At 46.9% G+C, this 21738-nt stretch overlaps 1 protein-coding gene across 6 annotated transcripts in view; it reads right to left on the bottom strand.

Annotated features, from left to right (window-relative positions):
* Positions 1 to 21738, bottom strand: part of PIK3R5 (phosphoinositide-3-kinase regulatory subunit 5) — a 63135-nt gene that overhangs the window by 34674 nt on the left and 6723 nt on the right. Inside the window, exon 1 of one of the 6 annotated variants that reach the window (XM_081805724.1) lies at positions 14159 to 14177. The exons of the other annotated variants lie outside the window; for them this stretch is intronic. The gene's annotated coding sequence lies outside the window, so the exon portion shown is untranslated. Of the gene's footprint in view, positions 1 to 14158; positions 14178 to 21738 lie in introns of those variants that run through there. 6 annotated transcript variants of the gene reach the window in all.

Below are 21738 nucleotides of genomic sequence, written 5' to 3'. Positions count from 1 at the left end.
CCTAACAAGACACAAAACTTTTAGAGAATAACCGCTCTACCCCAGCCAAACACCACAGAAAGAACTATGGCATCATCTCCACAAGCAAAGGCCAAATGGGGGCCTGAACTTCACTCTGGCTGGGCTCTAATGAGGTGCCTGACCCCTCCTCCCCCAACCATGGGTGGTGTCTGAGAAAGCCAGGCCTTTCATCTTCTCTGCCAGTAACGAGCCCCCTACCACCCCACGGTGTCAGTGAGGACCACCAGGGATCCTGGACTTCCAGCCCCACCAGACAGTTAAGAGCCCCACCACCACCACCCCCTTAACTAGGGTGGTGTCAAAGAAGCCTAGTGAGAGCCAAGACTTTCACTGCTGCCCAGTGGTGGTGAGGTCACTTCCTCCATCCCATGGTGTCAATGGAGCCGTAATGAGACACCCTTGTGCCTCCCAGGAAGGGAGGCATCAATGGAAGCCTAGTTGGAAGCCATAATTCCCACCCCACGCAGCAGTAATAAAGAGCACCTCCTTGTCAATGGAAGCTGTGAATGGAACGTGGACTTCTACCCTCCCCTGGTAGTAATGAGGCAATACCCTCTCGGTTCAGCGAAGTGTTAGAGGAAGCCAGCTAAAACAGGGGTTTAAATAAGACCCAGAGCCTCTTAACTCTTGTAATACCCCAAACGCCAGGTGTCAATGGAACATAACCTGTCGCACCAAGGACAAGGAATGAAATGAAGGGGATTCTATAAATTGAGTGAAAAAAAAGACAATCAAGAGGTGCCAACACCCAAATCACAGATGTTAAAATTATCTGACAAAGCTTTTAAAGCAGCTTCATTAAAAATGCTTCAATGGGCAGTTATAAACAAATAAAAACTAAGAAAGTCTCAGAAAAGAAACAGAAGATAGGAATGCATAGCTATGGAAATTCTAGAACTGAAAGATACAATAACTTGAAATAAAAACCTCAGTGGACGGGCTCCACAGCAGATGGAGGGGACTGAGGAAAGAATCAATGAACTTGAATCCAGAACAACAATGTTACCCAAGCCGAACAACAGAGAGAAAACCAACTAGAGAAAAATGAACAGAGCCTCAGGGACCTGTGGGGCTCTAACAAAAGGTCTGACATGCATATCATCTGAGTCTGAGTGGCAGGGGGCAAAGCTGGAAAAGTACTCAAAGAAACAGTGGCTGAAAACTTGCAAATTTGGCAAAATACATAAAATTACAGGTTCAAGAAGCTATGTGAATCCTAGACAGGATAAAGCCAAGAAATACACACCAAGACACATCACAGTCAAAGTTCTGAAAACTAAAGACAGAGAAAAAAAAAATCTTGAAAGTAGCAAGAGAGGAATACCACCTTCTCTTAGAGGGAAAACAATTCAAATGACAGTGGATTTCTCATCAGAAGTCATGAAGCCCTAAAGGAACGGAACAACATTTTTCAAGTGCTTAATGAACAGCCAACCCCGAATCCTACATCCAGAGAAAATACCTTTCAGGAATGAAAAAGAAATTAAGACACTCTTAGATGAAGGAAAGCTAAGGGAATTTGTCACCAGCATAGCTACCCTAAAAGAATGGATGATGGAAATTCTATAAACAGAAAGAGCATGATTAAAAAAAAAAGGTATCATGAAACATCAGGAATGAAGAAAGAACATGGCAAGCAAATATCTAGATAAATACGATAGGTTTTCCTTCTTTTCCTTTGTTTCCTAAATTATATTTGATGGTTGAACCAAAAATTATAACATTATCTGATGTGGTTTAAGTGTATACAGAGTAAATACTTAAGACTGTTATATTATAAATGAGAAAAGGTAAAGGGGCCTAAAGGGAAGTAAAGCTTCTACGCTCCATTAGAACTATAAAATGATGACATCATTCAACTATGATATGTATATAAAATATAATAGGTAGAGCAGAGACTAAAAAAGCTATACAAAGAGATATATATAATAACATTACAGATACATCAAAATGAATTCTAAAAGTTTTTCAAGTATCCAGAGGAAGGTGGGGGGGGGAAAAACAAGAAACAACAACAAAAACAGACCCCCCCCAAAAAAAGGCCCCAGAAAACAAATAATAAAAAAGCAGACTTAAGCCCTAACATATCAAAAATTTCATTAAATTTAAATGGGCTAAATATATCAATTAAAAGACAGAGATCAGTAGTGGATTGCAAAACATGACCCAATGGCTTGCTGTCCATAATAAACTCACAAATATGATACTGGCAGATTGAAAGTAATAAGTGGGCAAAGACATACCATGTAAACATTACTAAAAAAAAAAAAAAAAAAAAGGAATGGCTATATTAATATCAGAAAAAGTACATTTCAGAGCAAAGAAAATTACCAGAGACAGAGAGTGACATTACAGAATGACAAAAAGGTGAAACCACCAAGAAGACACGGCAATCCTAAATGTGATTCCCCAAACAATGACATTGCAAACTACGTGAAGTAAAAATTGATAAAATGGAAAGGAGAACAAGACAAACCCATAATTACAGCTGGAGACACCAACCTCCCTCTCTCAACAATGTAGGGAGGAACTATATAGAAAATTTGCAAGGACACGTAAGAATTAAGTCACACCATCAGCCAACAGGGTCTAATTGACACAGAACGCCCCACCCAATGACAGCAAAACACACATTCTTTTCAAGTACCCATGAGACGTATACCGCGATAGACCATATCCTGGGCCATAATGTGCAAGACTGTTGAATCACAGATCTGTACCTCTGAAACAAATACTACAATATATGTTAAAAAAAAGAAGAAGAAGAAGATAGCAGGAGGGGAAGAATGAAGGGGGGGAAATCGGAGGGGGAGATGAACCATGAGAGACGATGGACTCTGAAAAACAAACTGAGGGTTCTAGAGGGGAGGGGGGTGGGAGGATGAGTTAGCCTGGTGATGGGTATTAAAGAGGGCACGTTCTGCATGGAGCACTGGGTGTTATACGCAAACAATGAATCATGGAACACTACATCAAAAACTAATGATGTAATGTATGGTGACTAACATAACAATAAAAAACTTAAAAAAAAAACAACCTCAACAAATGTAAGAGAACTGAAATCATACAGAGTGTGTTCTCTGACTACAACAGAATCAAACTAGAAAGCAAACAGAAAGATAACAGGACAACCTCCAAACACTTAGAAACTAAACACACATCTGGATAATCCATGGGTCAGAGAAGAAGTCTCAAAGGAAATCCAAAAATTTCAATGAACAGAATGAAAAGGAATATCTAACATATCAAAGGTTGTGGGACATGGCTAAAGCACTCTGAGAGGGAAATTTATAGCACTAAATACATACATTAGAACTGCCATATGGCCCAGCAGTTGCACTCCTGGGCATTTATCTCAGGGAAATGAAAAGTTATGTTCACCCAAAAACCTATACATGAATGTTTATAGCAGCTTTATTCATAATAGCCCCAAATGGAAAACAACCCAGATGTCCTTTAGTGGGTGAAGAGTTTAACAAACTATGGTTCATCTATACCATGGAATACTACTCACCAATAAAAAGGAAATAATTACTGATATACACCACAAACAGGATGAATCTCCAGAAGATTATGCTGACTGGAAAAGCCAATCCCAAAAGATTATCTACGGTATGATTCAATTTATATATCATTTTGAATTGACCAAATTATAGAAGGACTACAGACTGGGAGACAATATTCACGATACGCATTATCTGACAAATGACTTGCATCTTGGAATTGAACAAATAGGAATGGACACTTCACAAAAGATATCCAAATGGTTGATAAACATGTGAGAATATGCCCGCCATCGTTAGTTCTCAGGGAAATGGAGATTTAAAACCACAATGTGATCACACTACACTAGAATGGCTAACATTAAAAAGATTAACAATACCAAATTGGCAAGGATATGGAATAGCCGTACGTTGTTGGTGGAAACATCAAATAGTGCAGCTACTTTGAAAACCTGTTTGGCAGCTTTGTAAAGTTAACAAGTACCTACCATTTTGACCCAATAATTCTACTTGCTTACCCCAAACAAATGAGGACATATGTTGACATAAACACTTGTACAAAAATGTTCAGAGCAGCTTCATTTATCGTGGCGTCAAACCCGAAACAACCAGGTCCATCAATAGAGAATGAGAAAACATATTTGGTACATGTTTACCCATTTACTCGGCAATGCAAGAAACAAAACAAAACAAAAAAGCAAACTGCTAATGCAAGTAACAGTATGGATGAAAACCGAAAACATGGTGTGCATATGAAGCCGGACACAAAAAGACAGATACCATGGCTGCATTTACAGGAAGTTCTAGAATAGGCAAAACTAATCTACGGTGAAATAAATAAAAATGGCAGTTGCCTCTGGCTAGTACAGGGAGAGCTGACCAGAAATGGGCATGAGGAAACTTTCTGGGATGATGGAAATATTCTACCTCTTGCTAAGAACAGCCTGAACAGGTATATATATTTTCCGTAACTCACCAACTGTACAATAAAATGTGTGTACTTCACTGCATATAAACCAGACCTCAATAAAAATGTTTTTAAAGACTCGTGCAAGGGGCACCTGGGTGGCTCAGTTGGTTAAGCGACTGCCTTCGGCCCAGGTCATGATCCTGGAGTCCCTGGATCGAGTCCCGCATCGGGCTCCCTGCTCGGCAGGGAGTCTGCTTCTCCCTCTGACCCTCCCCCATCTCATGTGCTCTCTCTCTCTCTCTCTCTGTCATTCTCTCTCTCAAATAAATAAATAAAATCTTTAAAAAAAAAAAAAGACTCGTGCAATACCTAAGTGGACAGAATAAATCTTCAAAGTTCTTCTTAGCCTGACCATTGATCTGCACCCCATTTTCCTTTTTCAAATGCACGGACATTTGCCCCGTCTGACCTTGTGATCCTTCTAGTCCTTTTTAATGCATGAATATGCCCATATGCATACCTACAACACACATGCATTTTCTTCGAACATAGATGGGATCACAGCATAGACATGGTATTCTGTGCAGAGTTGTCCCACCAAATGTGCATCTGATTATCACTCCCTCCCTGTCCCTTAAAGCTAATGGTCTTTTTGTTGCCTTAGGACAAGGTTCAACCCCCAACCCGGATTATAAGAACCCTGAGAAGTCCGGGCCCTTCCTCCCTGGCCAGTCTCATACCCTCACCTTCCCTCTCCATAATGAACATCTCCCTGCCTGGACCCCCTCTGCCTGAAACATTTCCACCACCTTCCCCTGCTTCTGTTTGTCTAATATGCATTCTTCTGTCGTCGTTTATAAAGTCACTTCTTCCGGGAAGCCTTCCTGACTTGCAACCTGGGCTGGGTGCCCACTCCCGCCCCTGTTCCCCCATGCCTATGGTGTAACTGTTTCCTCTACTGGGCTTTCAACTTAGCAGTAGTGGCCCAATCACCATACAAATGGTTCTAACTCCAGCCTCTGGACCAAGGCCCCGATGGATTCTCCCCGGACATGTGAGCATGCCGATGTGCTCTGCAAACCAAAAGCCCCATCCAAACATGTGGCCATGATGTTGTGACCACACGAGCAATAGGGGATCTTCCTCAGGCTTTGGGGGAAATCACATCTACTGTAACCTCCCAGTAAGTCAGTCCTCGGAGGTGTGGAACAGGTCAATTTTGACTACCCGCAGTGTGGGCAGGTTGCCCCAGAGACCTCCTTCCTCCTGCATTTCCCTTCCTGGGACCGAAGGAAGAGATTCAGGTCAGAACGCAAGCTTTCCAGGAGCCGTTCCGAAGGCCACAGAGTAGCGGACAATTTACAGTGCTATTAATGTGTTTCCTTCTGTATACTGTTCCCTCCCCTCACTGCCTCCATGCTAATAAGGCAACCACCTCGGGGAAGGTTTGTGGCAGGAAAATGAAAATCTCTGAGCTCCTGGACAGCTCCCGGAAGGACGGGTGAAACTCAGACCTGGATTTCAGTTGATGTAAGAAGGGTCAAGAAATGGGTTCTTTTTTTCTTTTCATAAACTGCAATTTGTAGAGCAGTTGTAGGTTTACAGAAAAAAAACGAACAGAAAGTACAAAGTTCCCACATACTCCTTCTGACCCCCCAACTCCCTCCCGCCCACAGTTTCCCCTTTTATTAATACCTTCCATTACTGTGGTATATATGTTACAACTGATGAACCTACGTTGATACACCAATATTAACCGAAGTCCGCAGTTTACATTACGGTTCCGTCTTTGTGTTAAATAGTGTTATATACAGTTACCAAATGCAAAATGCCATGTATCTACCATGACAGTATCATAAAGAATCGTTTTACCCGCTCTAAAAATCCCCTGTGCTGTCATCTATTCATCCCCTCCCCTCTCTTCAACCCCTAGCAACCACTGATCTTTGTACTGTCTCTACGTTTTGCCTTTACCAAAATGTCACCCAGTTGGTGTTACACATTATGTAGACTTTTCAGACTGGCCTCTTTCACTTAGTAATATGCATCTAACGTCCCTCCGTGGCTTTGTGTGTCTTCATAGCTTCTTTCTATTACTAAATAACATTTCGTTCTATAGATATACCATAATTTGTTTATCCACTCACCTACCGAAGGGTATCTCGGTGGCTTCCAATTTGGGGCACTTATGAATGAAGGTGCAGGTTTTTGTGTGGAAATAAGTTTTCACCTCCTTTTGGTAAATACCTAGAAGCCCAACTGCTAGATCATATGGCAAGACTTCTTAACTTTCTAAGAAGCTGCCAGACTCTCTTCCAAAGGGGCTGTACCATTTTGCATTCCTACCAGCAATGAACCAGAGTTCCCGCTTCTCCACATCCTCACCAGCATTTGGTGTTTTCAGTGGTTTGGATTTTCGCCATTCTAATAGGTGGGTACTGGTATCATTTTAACTTCCAACTTCCCTAGGAACATACGATGTTGAGCATCTTTTTATATGTTTATTTGCCATCTGTATCTCTTCTTTGGTGAGCAGTTCAGATCTTTTGCCCATTTATACTTTTTATTTTTTAAAGGGAAATTTTTATTCAAGTATGACGTTATGTATAAAATGTACACAGATCATAAGAGTAGTTTGATGAGCTTTCACAAAGTGATCACACCCATGGAACCAGCACCCAGATCAAGACGCAGAACACAATCGATATCTTTAAGAACACCCCCCGCCCCAACTGCCTCTCCTGATTACTACACTATTGCCTATTTTTATTTTTATTTTTTAAAAAGATTTTATTTATTTATTTGACACAGAGAGAGACAGCAAGAGAGGGAACACAAGCAGGGGGAGTGGGAGAGGGAGAAGCAGGCTTCCCGTAGAGCAGGGAGCCTGATGTGGGGCTCGATCCCAGGACCCTGGGACCATGACCCCAGCTGAAGGCAGACGTTTAACAACCGAGCCACCCAGATGCCCCAACTATTGCCCATTTTTAAATTGGGTTGTTTATTATCTTATTGTTGAATTTTAAGAATTCTTTGTATATTCTGGACACAAGTTATTTATTAGAGAAGTGTTTCACAAATACTTTATTGCAGTCTACGGCTTGTCTTTTCATTCTCTTTACAGTGTCTTTAACAGAGCAGAAGTTTTCATGTTAATAGAGTCCAACTCATCAAATTTTTCTTTCATGGATCATACTTTTGGTATTGTACCTAAAAACTCATTGCCAAACCCAAGGTCATCTAGGTTTTCTCCAATTATCTTCTAGGAGTTTTATGGTTTTGCATTTTATCTTTAGGTGTATGATCCATTTTGAATTAATTTTGTGAAAGGTTTAAGCTTAATGTGTCAATTCACTTTTTGCTGTCAAAGATCAGTTGATCAGGGCACCTGGGTCGGCTCAGTCGTTGGGTGTCTGCCTTCGGCTCAGGTCATGATCCCAGGGTCCTGGGATCGAGCCCTGCATCGGGCTCCCTGTTCTGCGAGAAGCCTGCTTCTCCCTCTGCCTCTGTCTGTCTCTCATGAATAAATAAATTTTAAAAATTCCCTCTGCTTGTGTTCCCTCTCTTGCTTTCTCTCTGTCAAATAAATAAAATCTTAAAAAAAACGAACAAACACAAAGATCAGTTGATCATATTTGTGTTGGCCTATTTCTGGGCTCTCTATTTCATTCCATTCATCTATTTGTCCATTCTTTCACCTATATCACATTGTTTTGATTATTAAAGCTTTATTGTAAGTCTTGACGTTAGAAGTGTCAGTTCTCCAACTCTGTTCTTTTTCTTCAATATTGTGTTGGCTGTTCTGCATCTTTTGCCTTTCCATATGAACTTTAGAATTAGTTTGTTGACACAAAGTAATTTGTGGGGATTTTGATTGGAATGGCATGGAATCTGCAGCTTGAGTTTGGAAGAACTGGCATATTGAGTCCATGAACATGGAATATCTTTCCATTTATTTAGATCTTCTTTGACTTCACTCCACCAGGGTTTTGTAATTTTCCTAATGTAGATTCTGTACATATTTTGTTAGATTTATTCCTAAGTATTTCTTTTTCTTTTTTTTTTTTTTTTAGTGCTAATGTCAATGGTGTTATATTTTTTATTTCAAATTCCAACAGTTTATTGCTGGTATATAGGAAAACGACAGATTTCTCTGTATTAATCTTGTATCTTGCAACTTCCCATAATCACTTACTAGTTTCCAGGTTTGTTTGTTTGTTAGTTTTTGGTCAATTCTTTAAGATTTTCTACATAGATAATCTGGAACATATTGTACAGAATTGATATAATTGTTCTTTAAATGTTTGGCAAAATTCACGAGTGAAACCATCTGGGCCTGGTGCTTTCTATTTTGGAAGGTTATAAATTATTGGTTAAATTTCTTTAATAGATACAGATCTATTCCAATGATCCATCCTTGTGTGAGCTTTGATTGTGTCTTTCAGGAATTGGTCTATTTTGTCTAAGTTATCAAAGTTGTGGATATAGAGTTTTTCATAATATTCCTTTATTATCTTTTTAATGTCCATGGGATCGGTAGTGATTAACTTTATAAAATTCAGATATACTTCACATAATAGAATATGCACCATTTTAAGGTGCACACTTTAGTGCTTTCGGCATATTCACTATGTTGTGTATCCATCACCACGATCTAAATCCACAACATTTCCATCACTCCAGAAAGAAACCCCATACCCATTAGCAGTGACTTCTCCCTCCCCCTATCATCTGACAGCCACTAATCTACTCTCTGTTTCTATGAATTTCCTTATTCTGGACATTTCATATAAGTGGAATCACAACATACTATTTTTGGCATCTAGCTTTTTTTACTTAGCGTTTTCTAGATTCATCCATGTTGTAGTGTGTTATAATACTTATTCCTTTTCATGACTGAATAGTATTCCACCGTATGGCCATATCACGCCTAGTTCTTAAATACTTCAGTTTATGGATCAACGTTCATACTGGATACCTGTAGACCACCTGCTCCTGTCCAGAGCAAAAGAAAAAGATGAGAGACATTATCCAGGTATGCACGTTTCCCTTCTGCATAAAGGATAGTAAGAAATGGACCTAGCCTGGAATCTCCTCTGTGATAAAAAAAAAAAAAAAAAAAAAGGAGCCTGCTTGAGTCTCATGGGCTTAAATAAACCACTCTCACTATCACCAACCAGGCAGGCATATGCACAGAGCAAGCTTTCAAGGTAGACCTTCTTTTACCTCCATTGACACGTGAAGAGACTACGGCTCCGAGAAATAAAGCCACTTTCTCAGGGTCTGCAGGAAGGATGCCAGTTAGGTCTGCCTAACGTCGAAGCCCCCCTCAGCTCTCAGGTAACATCCAGAATTTTTTCCCTAGTTGCTCTAGCAGCGGGAATTCCTAACCTTTTTATGCCCTAGATCTGAAGTCTACAGGCCCTTCTTCAGAATAATGTTTCAAATGCACAGAACAAAATACATGGGACAGCAAAGGAAATGAATTACACTGAAATACTGATTATTACAACAAATTGGCAGTCTACTAGTTTGTTGTAATAATCAACCTTGTGAAACGGCCATTTATGTTCTCCTCATCAACACATGAAATAACAAAATCCAGCAGCTGTCTAAGCACTATTATCACTTGAAAGTAGTCAAAAGCATAAATGACATTTGAGATGCTCCCAACATGACATGCAAAGTGATAGGACCACACCTGGATTTCTACTGGGGACCAAGTCACAGGCACTACTAATATGACTGTGGCTTGTTGTTTGCATTCATAATGGAAGAAACACTGAGCTTCATTCAGTTAGAGGTGGGTGACAACCAACATGGTTGCAGGTTTCCCACGCAAGTTCTTGGACCCCCTGGGTAAGAGCCGTTGCTCCCCAGAGGCTGTATGACCCAGAGGAACAGGCATGTGGGCAGGGAGAGTAGGGCCTGATACAGATCACCGTATTCAGGAGTCCTGCTGTGAGGAGGGGTCATCTTCCTGCTCACCCTCCTTCCCTAGTCTGGAACTCCTCAAATCCCCTTCTCCTCTGGGAAGGGCCCTAAATAGTGTTTCCATTTCCCCTGCTGGTTCCCATCTTATTCTTAGTCTTACCTGTCCTAGCTCTCTCAAGACAGTTTAATGCCTTCTTAAAATAACACCCTGGAGAGGTTTGGGGAGTTTCTAATCTCTCATATCAGACTTCTTATATGACTTCAGAAGGGCAGTCCCTAAGCACAGGTCCCCCGGGAGAGGGGGAGGCCCCAGCTAAATGTGTGGTACAGAGACACTGAATGAAAACCCAGGGCAGAGCCCAGCAAGGGGGGCCCTGGGGGCACAGCAATTCCCTGGGCAGAGAGCCACTGCCCTCCCGCCTCCTGGGGGGCTGCTTGGGTTAACAGAGAACAGTGAGTTAAGCCACATAACCTCTGTGGACCTCAGTTTCTTCATCCATAAAATGGGAGATGGGCGTCTCCATATGGGGTGGCCCATTATGGGGTGGGGGATGGACAACAAAAATCCCTGAATACAGCCCCAAACGAACCATCAGGCATGTTCAGAGTTCACCCCCTAGCAAGATGAGACCCAGGGGAAACTCACCAAGTGGTGAGCACCAAAGGGGGGCTTTCTGGCCTTCTACTACATGCTCAGTGCACAAAATGACCACAGCTTCCCCTCCCCCAACTGCACACCTCCTGCTGTTCTGAGACATAGCCAGGGAGGGGATGGTTTGGGGCAGAGCCAGAGCTTGGACCCAGACCTCTTCAGCCCCTTCCCGTTCTTCCTCTAAAGTCAAGGCACCGCATCTGGGGCCTTGTGCAGAGTCCTCTCTGTCTTGGCCTCAGTGTCTCCACAGAAAAAGTGCCTTCTGAGGGCCCTTCCAGCTCCAGTCTGACCCAGGAGGGATGAAGCATTTCCTTCCCACCTACGCCACCCACCTCCGTCCCCCAGCAAGGGGACAGTGGCCCCAGCTGCAGTAGTCCCGGTGCACAGAGACTACTTTGCTTCCCGTCTAACCACGGTGATAAAGGTCGGGGGGGCCGCAGACGGGGCGGGGGGACAGGTGCAGGGAAGCCCGACTCCACAAAAGCACATGCCCCTGCATCACCAAGTGACGGCATCACCAAGATGCAACACCTGTTTCCATGGCTCTGGAGACCTGCCTGCCCCCCACAGCAGTGATTGGGGGTGGGGGAGAAGGGGGCACAAGGCAAGAGGGACAGACAGAGAGAGAGAGAGGAGAGGCAGCAGGGGGAGGCATGGTGAAGAGGGGGCTTAAAGGCCAGGGTTGACCAGAAATACCCTTAAAACGTCCTGGGCCTGGGGACAGATGAAAGAAGTTCAAAAACAAAAACAGAAAAGTCAAAATGCACACCAGCAGCCCCAGTGTTTCCTGTTTTTCTAACAAATCACCAATGATTTCCAAGAAAAGCAAGCCGTGCTGTGCTCGGCCCCGGGCACAACCACAGAATTTGCACATCTGGCCTGTGCTTCGAGAGCGCCCCGTGCCCCGCGCACCCCGGGGCACAGGATGTGGCCGACGGAGAGGTCTGCAGCTCCAGGGTGCACAGGGGCGCAGGGCCGTGAGCGCTGGGGAGCCCTCTCTGCAGGAAGACCCCTTGCAGACCCTTCCGGGGGCGGGGGGGTCACGTAGGGGGGCTTCCCAGGCCTGATTTCTCTGAGAATTTCCAGGCTGGTGGTGCGGGGGTTTCGGGGAGACCCCGTGGGGCCAGGTTTCCCCTAGAGGAGGGCGAGGCACCCAGGGGCTTTTCGCAAGTGCCCCCCCACACACACACACAAAGGGTCCTGGGCTCTTTCAAAACCTCCCCTGGACGGAAGAGCAGACCCTGAAGCTGGGCAGAGGATCAGCCCCCTTCTCACCTCCCCGGGAAGCGAAGCGTACCCTGCTCCTACCTGCCCACCCTTCCAGGAAAATCCAGCTGCCCCTGGAGAGCCCCTCTCTGCACCCCTTCCCCTGCCCCAGCCCTCTTCCCTCCTCATCCTTAACCAGAGCCTCCTTCAGCGGTTCCTCTGCGCACTCCCGTGCTTCACCCACAGCTGATGCCCCAGGCCCTGAGCAGATACATGCCTCCTTCCCTGCCAGCGATGCCAGGGCAGGGAGGGGGTCTCTACACACAGACACTGAGCAACCTCGCATCACCCATTCAGGCTGGGGGCAAGTCCTATGGGCCTGCAGGCGCAGTGAGCCCCCCCAGCAGCCGGGGCTTGGGTCAGAGGCAGGCTGTGGGTGGGAGTCATGGATGGAAGGCAGGCAGAGGTGTCCCACCTCTATCTGCTTTCAGCCTCACCCCTATTTGGCTGCTAAGCCAGTGGGCAGAGTAATCCTTAGGTTGACAACACACGCGCGCGCTAAACCATTTGAAAGCAAGCTGTTGGTTGCGATATCATGACAAATCACTATTAAATGTTAGATTGAACTGTATCAAACAGGAGTGAGTATCAGCAAGTGCATATGGTTCAATCTAACACCTGAGCACGCACCCCTTAAGAACAAGGGCGTTCTCCAACCTGAAGATACCATTATCACACCGAGCAAAAAAATAACGACAAGGTTTGCCTGCTGCACCCCAGGCGTGTACATACCTTGCAGAGCACAAGCTCCGTGCCTGACTCCCCACCATCCCCACACCTGGGGGGTGTGGGGGCGGCTCATCCCTGGGGCAGGAGGGTGGGCAGGCGTGGGAGGAGAGAGGACGCTGGGCTCAGCAACCACCTTCCACTGGGAGTTTATGCTGGCCGGGCTGCCCGGCAAATATCCGAAAACCCTCCACAACCCCATGACAACACAAAATGAGAATTCTTCCCCAGGGAAAACAGAAGGTAGGTGACGAGGCTGTATTTTCCCAAGATGGGGTCACCCCATCTCTCATCCCATAGCCTCTTCCACGGTGCAGCCGTGCCCCTTGCCCATCAAGACGTGGAGCCTGAGCGGGCTTGTGACTGTTTTGATCAACTGGTAACAGCAGACGCAACAGCGTGTGGCTTCCCAAGCTGGGTCATCAGGCAGAGCAGCTCCTGCCTCATTTGCTGGAAGCCTTACACTTGGCGCTCAGAGCGGTTGAGTAATAGATCTGACTAGCCAGCTAGAGGTTGCCACGATAGGAGGAAGCCCATAAGAGGGTGTCCAACCTAAATTCATTTACTCAAAGAAGAACTTCCCTTATCGAGTGAATATGTCCACAAGATATTTTGCTCGATGCTGTGGTAGATACAAACATGACTAATACACCACCCTTCATTTCAGATACTGAGATCTGCTGACGCCACCCTGGAAGGTGTCGCCTCCTGGGGACTAGAATGACCACAGCCAACACACCAGGCGCGCGCCTGCCTCAGGACCTTTGCACTTGCTGTTCCCTTTGCCTGGAGTTGCTCTTCTCCCAGATGTCTTCTAGGTTCACTCCCTCGCCTCTTTCCAGTCTTTACGTTATGTTCTCAAGGAGGGCTTCTGGCAAACCCTACCTCTGGCACACCCTGTTTTATTTTTCCCACCCCTTACTACCAACGGACACACTGTACATGTTACTTATTATTTATCATATGTGCTGCCCATCCTTTTCCTCCAGCCCCATTAGAATGTAAGCTCCACAAGGGCTTAGAAGAGTGCCTCGCACATATTTGCTGGATGAATGAGTGCATAACGAATGAATGAGGGAACAATAAAGAGATTTCAAGGATGACAAAAGAAGAAAAGAAGAGAGATGGATATGGGACCACGCACACCTCGCCTGACTGAGGTAAGGATGCTGCTTTTCTCAGATGAATCTTCAGGTTGATCCGCAGCAAGGCTTCGGGATGGTGGCATGCCTGACCTGGACAGCAGCTGGAAGGTTTCCTTGGGTTAAAATCAAGCCATCTGATAAACTGTGTTCCTCTAAACATCTGATGTCTTGGAAGCGTGATTCCTGGGATGTATGGCAAAGACAGAAGGGAGGTCCCCGAAAGAGAATGGACACAAAGGAGGAGTGAGCGTGTCGGGAAAGGAAGGCTTGAGAAAAGCACCAAGGACCCAAAAAGGGCCTGTAGAGTTATTTTCAGAACTCAAGCCTAGGGATAAGGCTAGCCACTCCGGGCAGGTGGGGCCATAGTTACAGATGCTCTAGAGAAAGCAGAACCGCTCTACCACCTACTTCCTCCATCACTCTTTCTCAAAGAGAATGGTCATCCTACTGGAAAGTAGGGATCAGAGAGGGTTTATTTAACCAACAGCGAGCACGTATTCAGGGTCTACTATTGGAGGGTCTTAGTAGGCACTGGGGGTCCAGAAATCTCAAGGAGCTCACGATCAGATGGGAAGATGGGATCCTCAAAGGTCACCACGCATAGTGACAGGACCACCACCACCACCAATGACAAATACGAACCAGACAGAAATCACTAGAAAAACAGGCAAAAGACTTGAATACATCTTTCATGAAAGAGGCTCTCCAAATGGCCAATAAACATGAAAAGGTGCTCAATTTCATTAGTCATAAGGGAAATGCAAATTCAAACCACAATATAATACCACCACACACCCACCAGAATGGCCAAAATGAAAAACATAGAAAACCCTGTTTGTGAGGATGTGAAGCACCGTGAACCCTCACGGCTGCAGGTGTGGGGGGGTGCAAACCAGGACAACCAGTTAGCAGTACCCACTCAAGTGCAACCTGTGCATGGCCCATGACACAGCGATTCCACTCCCAGACTTTTACTCAAAGGACACACACCGCAAACTTCAGAGCAGCACTATTCGAACTGGATTGTACCTAAGGGATGAGGCATCCAATGAAGGTTAATATGCAGTGCAATAGGAACTTGGAAGAGGGAGAAGGTCAATTAGCAATGCTTCTCTGAGAGGGTAATTCCCAAGATAATTCTTCAGGAAGGAACAAATGCCCTGAGATTCAGGCACAGCAGTGGGAAGATAGACAGAGGTGGGATTCAGGCTCAGTGATGGGAAGATGGACAGAGGTGGGATGCAGGCTCAGTGGTGGGAAGATGGACAGAGGTGGGATTCAGGCACAGCAGTGGGAAGAGGATAAAGGTGGTATTCAGACATGGTGGTGGGAAGATGGACAGAGGTGGGATTCAGGCACAGCAGTGGGAAGAGGATAAAGGTGGTATTCAGACATGGTGGTGGGAAGATGGACAGAGGTAGGACTCAGGCACAGCAGTGGGAAGATGAACAGACGTGGGATTCAGGCAGAGCAGTGGGAAGAGGATAGAGGTGGGATTCAGGCTCAGCAGTGGGAAGATGAACAGAGGTGGGATTCAGGCACAGCAGTGGGAAGATGGATGGAGGTGGGATTCAGGCGCAGCAGCTGGAAGATGGGCAGAGGTGGGACTCAGGCACAGCAGTGGGAAGATGGACGGAGGTGGGATTCAGGCACAGCAGTGGGAAGAGGATAGAGGTAGGATTCAGGCACAGCAGTGGGAAGAGGGTAGACATGGGATTCAGGCTCAGCAGTGGGAGGATGGATGGAGGGGGGATCCAGGCACAGCAGTGGGAAGAGGATAGAGGTGGGATTCAGGCATAGCAGTGGGAAGATGGACGGAGGTGGGATTCAGGCACAGCAGTGGGAAGAGGATAGAGGTGGGATTCAGGCTCAGTGGTGGGAAGATGGACAGAGGTGGGATTCAGGCACGGTGGTGGGAAGATGGACAGAGGCAACAGGCATGAGAAAGCATGATTCCTTTAGGGAAGGGCAGGTGATCAGCTCCACTGCAGGATAAAGTATGACACAGGGCGCACTGGGAAATTTTGCTTCATGGGCTGGCGTGGCAGAAGGGAATGGCCTTGGATAGCAGGCTAAGTGTTAAGGGTTTATTCAAGAGCCTTGTGTGGCCATTGCTGAACTTTCAACCGGCACATAACACATCAGCCTTGGGATTCAGAAGATCACACCGACAAGGGGGTGAGGGGGGAAACCAGGGGACAGGCAGCCACCCCAGAGGGCTCTGAAGTCAAATAGAGAGTTTGCTGCTTAAAAGGAGCTGAGAATTGCAGATGAGCATAAATACATCCCCAAGTCATAAGGAAACCAGAGTTTATGAAAGGGGACTGCTACTGATCATCTTTGAAGAACTGGAGTAAATGAAAGATGTACAAGAGAAATCTGGAGAGTGAGACAGACAGACAAAGACAGAGATGGACACTAGAGAGGGCTGTCTCAATTTTAGAGGATATCAAAAGCGTAGAATCTTGGGAGCTACAGTCTCTGAGCCGGCCAGAACCCTGGCAGAGTTCTCTGTATGCCATTAAAAGCAGTTTGAGAACGCTCATGAAAGGACCCGGGGGTCACCAGGGGCTGGAATGGCCTCATGAACAGTAATACAAGAAAATGCACGAAAAGAGCATCTCTGGATTTGAGCGAGTCCTGCTAGAGCCTCATGAGAACGTGGAAAAGTGAGAGCTGAAGAAGGACACAGACAGAGGGATTCACCGCTGGCTTAATAGTGCTGTCAGCTAAAGGGTGTCAGCTAAAAGGATGTCGAGGATCTTCATCAGAACTCAGCTTTTGGCCCTTTAAAGCATGCCATTTTTCAATACACAGCTCAGTGGCATTAAGAACATTCACATTGCCGCGTAGGCACCACCACCATCCATCTCCAGAACTTCTTTATCTTCCCGAACTGACACTCCACACCCAAGAAATGCTAACTCCCCAAGCCCTTCTTCCTATTCCCCAGCCCCTGGTAATCACTGGTCTTCTTGCTGTCCCTATGAGTTTGACAACTCTGGGTTCCTCATATACAGGGAACCATGCCGCATTTGTCCTTTTGCAGCTGGCTCATTTCGCGTCACATAAAGTCTTTAGGGTTCATCTATATTGGAACATGTCAGAATTTTACTCCTTTTTGAGGCTAAATAATATTCCATCGCATGTGTATGCCATGTTGTGTCTACCCTTCAACTGTAGACGGACATTAGGGTGGATTCCAGCTTTCGATAGAGAATGCCATCTGTATTTTAAGGGTTCCCAACAGAGCTCAGAAAGCACACTTGCCACACATCAGAAGGGATAAAGAACCTTTGTATGACAGTGAGGATTCAGAAAGACCTCAGTCTAGTGGAGTCCAAACGTGGATGAGACTCTCCTAATTGTCCTCCTACATCCATTCTCCTTTCTTCTATAATAATATAATGTTTAGAAATCTTAGATTACATTTCCCAGATTGTCTTGTAGTCAAGTGTGGCCATGTGGCTATCCTCTGGCCATCGGCACAGAGGTAGATATTGATGAGTGCAATTTCCACATCATGCCTTTGAAAGGAAGAGGCATGCCTCCTTCCTTCTCTTTCCTCCTCTTGCTAGCTGGAATGCAGATATGATGGCCATTCCCAGGCAGCCATTATGCACCACAAGATGAAAGCCACATGTTCAGGCAGGCAGATCAAGATAGAAGGAGCACAGGTTCCCAACCTACGAAGCCATCTTCTTTACGCCACCACCATGCTGTCTGTCTGATACAATACAGTTCAGTCAATACTGAGTTGTCTAAGAAGCAAAATTAGATTTTTGTTTGGGTTCTTACTATGTCATTTTGATACAGCTGGTAGGATTTTCCCCAAACTGGTGGAGTAGGTTTTATGATCTGACCTTAGAGACCACAGAGTGTGCCCCACATTCCCCTTTAAGGAGACACACCACAGAAGATGAAGTCATACTCCCAGAAAAGCAGCATGCAGCTTCTCTACGGCGAGCCCACCTCCGTGTATCCCACTCTGGGGGTGCAGGAGCAGGGACTGACTTATGTAAAGGTCAGACATCCTTTGGAGTGAACTGGGTTGGCCAGCTAGTACTGAAGCAATTCAAGTCGAGAGGGACAGTTTTGATAACTGAATTCGAGAAAATCTCCTGCTGGTTGGGTAGCCGGGACCACGCAAATACAGTCTAAGCATTAACAGAGCTTGTCTTCCTGAAACAAGATCACATAGTTTTGTGAACAATTACGTCCCCAAGGCAAAGCTATGAAGACAATAAAGATCAGTGATTGCCCAGGGTGGCGGAAACAGAAGAAAGGAATGGGCAGGGCACAGAGGAATTCTAGGACATTCAAAATGCTCTGTATAATATTACAACGATGGCTATGGGTCACTATACGTTTACCAAAACTCACAGAATGCCCAACACCAGGCGTGAACCCTGAGGTAAACTATGCATTCGGCGTGAGTATGATGTGTCAATATAGGTTCATCCTTGGTTAAAAATGTACCATTCTGGTGGATGATGCTGAGAACAAAGGAGGCTATGCATGTGTTGGAGGGAGGGGACGTGTACAGGAAATCTCTGCACCTTCCTCCCAATTTTGTTGCAAACCTGAAATTGCTCTCAAGAATTAAGTCTTTAGGGGCGCCTGGGTGGCTGTCTTTAAGCGTCTGCCTTCTGCTCGGGTCATGGTCCCAGGGTCCTGGGATCGAGCCCCACATCAGGCTCCCTGCTCCGCAGGAAGCCTGCTTCTCCCTCTCCCGCTCCCCCTGCTTGTGTTCCCTCTCTCACTGTGTCCCTGTGTGTCAAATAAATAAAATCTTAAAAAAAAAAAAAAGAATTAAGTCTTTATTTAAAAAAAAAAAAGATTATCCTATTGCCGCCTCCATCCACTAGGCAGGTTGTAGGAGTAACAGGCAGTGAGAAGTAATCCCTGATCTTCAAAAACACTGAATGGGGAGGAGAAGGGGGGAAACTGGACTCTGAGGGGTTGAGCTCTGGACCCGAGGTGGGACTGTACCAACCCAATCTCTTTAACAGTCCCCATACAGGAGCCTTGATGGGGAGCCAGCAGAACGGAGTGCTGGTCCAAGAAGGGGCGTTCTCCATCCACCTCGGGATGATGCTGGACCATGACAACAGGCTGCCTTGGGCCAGAGGCAGGAGAACAGGAGAATGAAGAATGGGTGGCACCTCCTTCTTTATCCACGGCCTCCAACACATGGCCATAGTCTTGAAGGCTCGCTTCTGCCAACTCCCACAAGTCCTCAGCACCTTGTTTTTCCAGCTGACTCGGGAACCTTCTAGAACAGCCTCCTCTCCCAACCCCACACAGATTGCACGCCATAGGCCTGAGCTCCTTAGCATCACTAGCTCAGAAATGTGTTTTCTGGATGCCACCCAAGGCCAGTCCTTCCCCAAGGCCACCTCCTCAAATCACCTCCCTCAGCCAACTTCTGCCTAACGTAAGGGGTTTTATGACCAATCTCTTTAAAAAGTCATGCCCTTGCTTTTTGTCCTTCCTCTGCATCTTAGAGCACCTTATACCCAAACCAATATTATCACACCAGGACCCGCAGGCTGATGTGACGTCACAGGAGTCCTCTGCACTTCTGCCCTGCAGCTGGGCACCTCATCTCTACCTTTCTCTAACGGGTTCAGAGGAAGAATTCACCGCAGAAAACCACCTCGGGGCGTGAAAAGTCAGGTGGCGACGGTGAGCCCCATCTTTAGATCACCCGCTTGCTACAGAGGGAACCCTAGAGTATTCCTGTCCCCAGGGCCACCAGAGCCCAAGGTGCTTTACCAGACCCGTCCAGACGCTGTTGTCGGGTCGCAGGGATAGCAGGGGATCCTGGACACAAGCTTGTGCTCTTCTATGGGTGGTCCCAGGCTGCCAGGGGGAGCCCAGGGCCACTGCCACAGATGTTGGAGGAGGTGGGGAAGCCAGGCTCAGCCCCCTCGGCCCGTTTCTCAGGGGGCACAGAGAATGGTGTCACTGTCTATGCTGGAGGAATCAGGATGAGAGGGTTCTCTCTCCTAGGTAATCTTTCCCAGTGCTCTCTCCTTCCCAGAAAGCCCTCTTTCCTCTCCAAAGCATTACTCCCATTCAAAAGGTGGGGGAAGGAAGGGGAAAAAAAACCCAAACCTCATCCACGCTTACCCAGGCCCATCGCCCTGCTTGGGAGTGACCGAAGGGAATCTCCCTTTGCTCTAAAGGGCGCCCACTTGACTAGCAGTGCCACGTTCGGGAACAATGCTTTGTAAGCTGGAAAGGGCAATATGCAAACGAACAATATTTAATGGTAGTACTTTACTTTCTCCCAATTTAAAAACTCCCAAGGGAGTTCTATGCCTCCCTTGGCCTCCCCCAGGGTCAGCATGGCCGGGCACGCCTGGGGATGTTTGCAGAATCCCCAGAAATCCTCCAAGCATTTCTTTGTCCCGCTCCCGCCTAAAAACACGGCTCCTGATTGCCCCACAGCCTGCCGGGTAGGCAGGACAGGAAGCCCCTCTGCCTTGTAAACATCGTGTTGCAAACAGACACTTTACTTCCCCAGGTCCCTGTATAGAAGCAGCCATCGGTCTGGGAGTGACTTGTTTGGGGCCGGCTGCCCGGGCTTCCCCACCATCAGACTTACAGAACTGCTCGTCTTAAAGCTGACTCACCTGGAGGGTGGCACGAGGGTTCCCCAGGAGTGGGCTCTCAGCATGTGGAATTGGCCAGGGGCCCCTGGGGCCTGGAGGGACCCCACGATGGGGAGGGGGAGACATGTGCCTTGTCCTGTCCAGGAAGGCAAAGACACAGGATTTTGGTGCTCCTTCGGATGCCCACAGAATCCACTGAGGTGCCTGGAGGGTGCAGTTCCTGAGCTGGGGGATGACTGAACCCCGTGAGATCTCAGATTGGGGGGGGGCGGTCAATCACCTGCCATCCGAGGCTGGGGCCCCGGGCTTCCTCCCTATGGAGGCTCAACCGGCCAACACGGACTGAGCGCCGCCAAAGTTTGGCCCCGCTGGGCATTGGGGAGAAGGGGCTGAACACGACGGCTGGGGAGTCTCCTCATCGGGAGGAGGGAGGAGAGAGGCAAGAGCACATGTTAGGCCCTGGAGAAACTGAGGCAGGCAGCCTGGCTGGAGGAGGGGTGAGCGTTCGGGGAAAAGACTCCAAGAGCCGGACTCGGCGTTGACACCTGAACGGGAAGCCAAGGACTCTGGGCTTTCCCTGGGAGGCAGGGCGTCACCAGAGGCTTCCAGAAGCTTCCGAGCACGGTGACAAAGGGGCTTTCGCAGGAAGAGCCTGCTGCCGAAGCAAGGAAGGCCGCCGGCCGGGCTCACGGTGACAAAAGCTGAATGGCGAGCAGCAGGCGCGGTGGGGAAGTGAGAGAAGCCAGGACCCCGGGCGAGGAGGCTCTATGACATGGCTGGGGAGCGGGGAGATGGAGGGAGGACCCAGAGGTGACTCCAAGGTTTCACGTCTGGGAGGCTGTTGTCACCAGAGACAAGAATGGGGAAGTCCGCAGCGGAAGCCCACTCTGTGGGTGAGGAGCTGGGCTCCGGACAGGGGCTGAAGTCGAAATGGTGCAAACGGCAGGCATGGGCTTGGAGA

The sequence above is a fragment of the Leptonychotes weddellii genome, chromosome 15 (assembly GCF_054177405.1).
Source record: "Leptonychotes weddellii isolate Sample4059 chromosome 15, ASM5417740v2, whole genome shotgun sequence".
Classification (NCBI taxonomy): Eukaryota; Metazoa; Chordata; class Mammalia; order Carnivora; family Phocidae; genus Leptonychotes; species Leptonychotes weddellii.
Note: the sequence above shows the minus strand (reverse complement) of the source record. Positions and strands in the feature narration are given on the sequence as shown.